Source organism: Siniperca chuatsi, linkage group LG1, assembly GCF_020085105.1.
Source record: "Siniperca chuatsi isolate FFG_IHB_CAS linkage group LG1, ASM2008510v1, whole genome shotgun sequence".
In the NCBI taxonomy this organism is placed as follows: Eukaryota; Metazoa; Chordata; class Actinopteri; order Centrarchiformes; family Sinipercidae; genus Siniperca; species Siniperca chuatsi.
The window spans coordinates 31745141-31751065 of NC_058042.1; the positions used below are offsets into that span (position 1 = coordinate 31745141).

Below are 5925 nucleotides of genomic sequence, written 5' to 3' on the forward strand. Positions count from 1 at the left end.
ACGCGGACCGATGATTGACAGGTTGCCTGATGCTGCCTTCAAGTGCTGCCGCGTCGCATTTTCGAACGGTGAACGGTCGGTGTTTTCAGTTTTGAGTGAATTTTTATAAATTAAGTTACCAATATCAAAATAAAAAGGACAAATAATGTACCAGGCTTTCAGGCTTTAAATTATTAAAGAAAATTAAATAATTCTGACTACTGAGGTAGATTTGTTCAACTATGTAGGGTACCCAACTTTTCTTCTTAGAAGTGATGAGGATTTTATGGGTTTTAGTTTAAAGGCTAAACTATTTAACAGATATTTTCTCAGGACTGCTTTTTTCTAGACAAAACACAGGGTGAATACTGGAAAAATGAGACAATGGGTAAAGTGGGACAGTTAAGCTTCATAATTTTTATCTGTATGTATATCCTTCCATGACTAAAAATCATCATTGAGCTCATCATAAGCAACGTAGCTATGGCACAACAAACTTGCAGTGAACCAAGATGGTGAGTAAAATGACATAGCGTTCTGACAAAAAAATAAAACAACAACTGATGGATAGTTTGTCATATATTTTTGTTATGTCATAATTGTCATATATTTTGTTATGTAATGGTAAAACAGAATTTTAAAAAATCATGTTCATTTAATCTTTAAAAAAAAAAAGTGATTTAGATTTGACACTGTCTTAGTTTGCCCATAGTGTACTGTTATTGTTAAACTGGGACAGTTTGGGCCTATTACTGGCAAACAGGGACAGCCATTCAAGTCATTCAAATGGGGGAATTGGGGAAGTATCTAGCTAGCTAGATATTTAAACAAATATTTACTTAAACTGCTTATATTGAGCATACTTTACCAGTATTTACCACTGCTATTAAACATGATTTAGTCTAACTTTGGCATGTAAAAATGTTTTATATTTAAAAGGAAAATGCAATTGATGCCCATCATCAGCTTGGAGTGGCTATACTGTACACTTACAAGATTAAACTTCAGAATGCATTTCATTATTTATGTAGCCTATTATCACTTCACTTTTTCTTCACACTTGCCTGTTTTGTTCTGAGTACTGTAGTGCCCCTTTTTTATTTTAGAAACCTTTATGAGTGAGTAGGATTTGTCTGTTGCAGTTTGTAAACACACGATTCAAAGTTGGCCCCTCTTCCCCAGCTTAATGAGCGTGAGAGAGATGGGTCGAGCAAACAAGAGATTGAATGAAGAGAGGGAGTGGCATTAGCAAGAAGAAAGCAGTGAATCAGAGAAATAAAATGTTATTTTCTGATTGTTTCACAGAGGTTACGTTCTGAAGCACAAATAAACATGGCCACACTCTTCATCCTGTCTGTGTGTGTGTAGCTCAGGCAGACAGACACACAGACCTGCAGCTGCAGTTCTTTTTTTTTTTCTTTATACATCCATGACACAGACAGAGAGCAGAGGAGAGAGACAGAGACAGCGATGTAACCTGCTTGTAATGTTTTTATAGAGTCCCGATCTCACCGAGCCCCCAGGAAAGTGTGTCGGGCTTTGAAGCCAATTTGACATAGCGACCAAACCGTGGAATTACAACTTCCAGGTACGTCACATGATGCACACTGGCCCCACAATACTTTTCCCCATAGACTTACATTGTGAAAGAAGCGGCTGTAAAATGGTGGATACATTTTTTTGAGCGTCAAAACCCACATGAAAAGATTTGTTTCACTATTAGTATTAATTTGATCCATTCGGTCCAGAAACATTTGGAAAGTCTAGAAGAGCCGCACGATTAAATCATTTATCCCCATTGAAGTTAGTGGAGGGCTAAACCAGAAGTTAGCCAGCTCGTGCATCCCCGAGCCAGAGTTTTTTTTCCCCACCCTACTGTGCTGGGTGGCTAGTACTTGTTACACGCATGCGTGCTTGTGATTGGATGCTAGCTGTGAGCGTGGCAAGTCCTTTTCTTGACACTGTCAGTGTGCAAACCACTACTGATGTTGAAGATAATGTAATAATAATACAAATATAAGCTTGGAAAATAGCGCTTGGAGCACAGAATATGATGAATTTACTGTTTATCAGTGTGTTGTTGAGTAATGGGAAACGTTAATTGTGAAAGAATGAGTTAACAGTTTCCGCAGTAAACACACCGACCTCCGGAACCAGCGCCAGGCACGGACCGGTATCTGCTGAGGGCGGCTTGTCTGTCAGTCCTGTGAGCTGGCTGGAGCTCTGCCAAGTGACCGTTTTCATAGAAAAGAGGCTTTTATTTCCCTTTTGATGGATGGTTTAAATATCACAACACAAGTGTCCATTATAAAATTAACGGGAACCTCTGGTTATCTGCTGCCTTGTTCTCCTGTGGGGTGTTTTGACAGCAAATCAAGTCTCTCCTGCACCTAAACATCAGACCTCCACAAACAGGCGTGACAGCAAGCAAGTGCCTTGTGCCAAGGCCTAGCCAGCCAGCCGGCCAGTCACGCTCACAGACCCCACAGTGAGCTGGCTGCAGCAGAGAGAGACTAAATTGACTGAGTGAGGGATTCAGTCATGGCAGCTCACGTTTTTGTTCCTGCTTGTTGCATCTACTGAAAGTATAGTTAATGTGAAATGCCGAAGCAAAAGCTTGTGTTTTTACCATCCTTAAACAGAGAACTAAAAGCTTCTTTTCTATGAGACTGGTCACTTGACACCAGCCAGTTCACAAGCCTGGCAGACTGGCCAGCGCCGCCCTTGGCAGGTTGTGTGTTTACCAGGGAAACATAGTCCTTCAGAATTAATGTTTCCTATTACTCAACAACACTCTGATAAACAGTAAATTCATCATATTCAGTGCCCCATGTCGCTATTTTCCAAGCTAGCGTAGTGGTCATATAATGGCGATCGTGCTCACAGCTAGCATCGAAACAAACACTTGATAGTCACTTATAATAATTAATAAATTAATAAGTTAATTAATAATCGATTTAGTCTTGATCTGAATTTGCTACAGAGTTCTGACCGGAATATTTCACACACACAAACACACAATAACAAAAGTTTTATAAATGTTTAATTAACAACTAACTAGGCTACACAATAAACTAATGACTACACAAACACATCTAATAACTACTAGACAAGCTCCTCTCCTGTGGAATCAGATCCCAGTTTGGGTTTGGGAAGCAGACCATCTCCACAATTTTCATTGTGCTACCGTATGCTCTCTTACTTCCTGCTCTCTCTCTCTCTCTCTCTCTCTCTCTCTCTCTCTCTCTCTCTCTCTCTCTCTCTCTCTCTCACACACACACACACACACAACACAACTGGCAGTGGCAGATAGTTGCCCACCCTGATTCTGGTTCTGCTTGAGGTTTCTGCCTCTTAAAAGTAAGTTTCCTTGCCACTGTCGCCAAGTGCTCCAAGACTGGAGTCAAAGCAGATGAAGAGCTGATCAGTCTTCCCGATGGCCTGTGTGCGCCAGATGTACTCCAAGGCCCTGACAGGGGACAGCATAGACTGGCACTGCTGGACCCCCTGGTCTCCCCCAGAAGAGGAGAGTGACTGCAGCTCAACCGACTGCGACAGGTGCAACTCAGATAGAATCTTAGACAGGAATGCCGGGTTGGGGCGGAGGACTACACTCGGCCCATCTGGCAAGAACCTGCAGCAGTCATTGTGACCGACAGTGCTTGGAGCTTGCTTATCCTCCTGGCAGAAATATAGCTGGCAGAAACATAGTTTTAAGGGAAGCCATTTCAAATCAGCAACCCCAAGGGGCTCAAAGGGGGAATGCTGCACCAAGGACTATATCCAAGTCCCATGAAGGTCTAGTCATGCAAACTGTATGCCTCTGGGCACCTCTAAGGAACTGGGAAATCAAGGAGCAGCCATCCTGATTCAGTGTGTATTTGCCAACATGAACTGCTTTGATTACCGCCACCATACCTCGCAGGGTAACGGCAGACTTCCTCACCTCCAGTTTGAATGCAAGAACAACAGGATTTCCTGGACTGTGACTGAGAAAGGATTCCGCCTCGTGGGCCCCACACCAAGTGGTAAATACCCCCCAATGGCATGAGTAGGCAGCCCATAGTGCCTGGGCCTCCTGCATAGTTCTCACTACAGGCTCTTGCAAGCCTAGAGCCAGGAGTCTGTCCCTCTCAGGCCACCAATCTGAGCCCCTCTGGGAAGGGGTGGAACAGGGTCCCACTCTCTGAAGCAGGACCTCCCATGGCGTTCTGACCAGGACAGGTGGAATCGCTGATAATCATGTCATGTGCAAAAGAGAAGCCACCAAAATCAGCCTCACCCCTTCCACCACGGTTCAATTGCCAGCTTGCATAGGATGGGGGAGCCTAGGCCCCACTGCCTGTTGATGTAGGCTGCTGTCACTGCGCTGTCTGTCCCGACAATGACATGGTGAGTTCTCAATCTCAGCAGGAACCATTGAAGTGTGAGGAGAACAGCTCCCAGCTCCAGAACCTTAATGTGCTGGGCCAATCAATGACTGGTCCATTGTCCCTTGACCCCACAGCCTTTGTGGACAGCGCCCCAGCCTACGATGTGTCTGAGAACCTTGAGGTTGATATTGGCAAACCACACTCCTCTTTTATATGGCTGACCTCATTACAGAAGGTCGAGAAAACTGTAAGCGGTATCCATGGGTCACAGTGAACACAACCCATGGGTCTGCTCCCAAAGCCAACCATGCTGCCTTGTACCCACGAAAACCCTCCAGCTGAGGCCTGAGGTCCCTTTGGTTCCCATACTGGGGCTTCTGGTGTTGGTTTAAGTATAAATGCCCTTGTCTGCCCATAGCCCATGATGTGCCTAGAAAGGCTACCTGAAACCTCTTGTGCACAGCGGCAACTTACCCATGCCTACTACAACAACTTAGCTGCATCCGGTCCAGACATAGCCGAAGGGTCCACTGGCAATTTCAGTAAATAGTCTCGATCTGGCATGGCAGCTGGAATGGCAGCAACCCGGAAGCAATCTCCTTCTTGTCTACCACTAGCAATGTGGGAATAATAACGTTGTGGAGTTGACCGGTGCTCTGAAAGCCACACGCTTGTTTTTTTTTTTTATTGTTTTAAATGGGAGAGATAGAGGAGACGTCCGCTGTTAGCAGGCCCACTTGGCTCAGCTGGCTCATAGATAAATAATCTACGGTGCGCACGCTACAGCTATTGCCAAGTGCACATGGAAGTAGGAACAGTACAAGTGTATTGAGTTTGTCACTTCCGTGTTGTAGTAGATTTCTAAATGCTCAGGACACATAGATCTCTACAATCACCTTTGTAAATCGGCGATACGCCATTTTCCAACCATGATTGGTGCAGTGCTTTCCGCATGGTTCACAACCTAATAACAGAGCTTTTGATTGGAGAGGCGAGAGTCAACATGTCTGCCAGCAATCTCAAACTTTTTACTGTTTTGGTGAAAGTTGTATTGTCTGCATTAGATAAATAAGTACATGAAACATTGAATTATCGCTTTTGTTATTTTTTTAACGTGTCCAAAAATAATACAGCGTTTCCTTGATGGATTACCAAGCCAAGTTTTTAAAGGTCCAGTGTGTAACATTCAGGAGAATCCATTGGCAGAAATGGAATATATTATTCATAAGTAGTTTTCATTAGTGTATAATCACCTGAAAATAAGAAACCTTGTGTTTTCGTTACCTTAGAATAAGCCATTTTTATCTACTGAGGTGAGCGCATTCCCTTCCACGGAAGCCGCCATGTTGCACCGCCATGTTTCTACAGTAGCCCAGAAGGGTGAGGCGAGCAGTATTCAAATGGTTGCAAACTGCAATTTCATCACTAGATGCCACTAAATCCTACACACTCCAAACCCTTAAAGTAAGTCATTACCATTGCACACATCCTCCACACAGATAACAATAAAAAGGCCTTCCTGAAGGAAGTAGAGTACCTGACCCGCTGGTGTCAGGACAACGACCTACTCCTG

The 5925-nt window shown here is 43.8% G+C and overlaps 1 long non-coding RNA gene across 2 annotated transcripts; it reads left to right on the plus strand.

The window, feature by feature from the left end:
• The first annotated feature begins 64 nt into the window (after positions 1-64).
• On the plus strand, positions 65-5472 carry LOC122875205. Of its 2 annotated transcripts, none has more exons than XR_006377769.1 (3): positions 65-494; positions 1478-1567; positions 3283-5472. It is a non-coding gene; the product is annotated as an uncharacterized LOC122875205 (long non-coding RNA). The 2 variants fall into 2 exon arrangements; XR_006377770.1 differs by having other exon boundaries at positions 3367-5472.
• Positions 5473-5925: the final 453 nt, after the last annotated feature.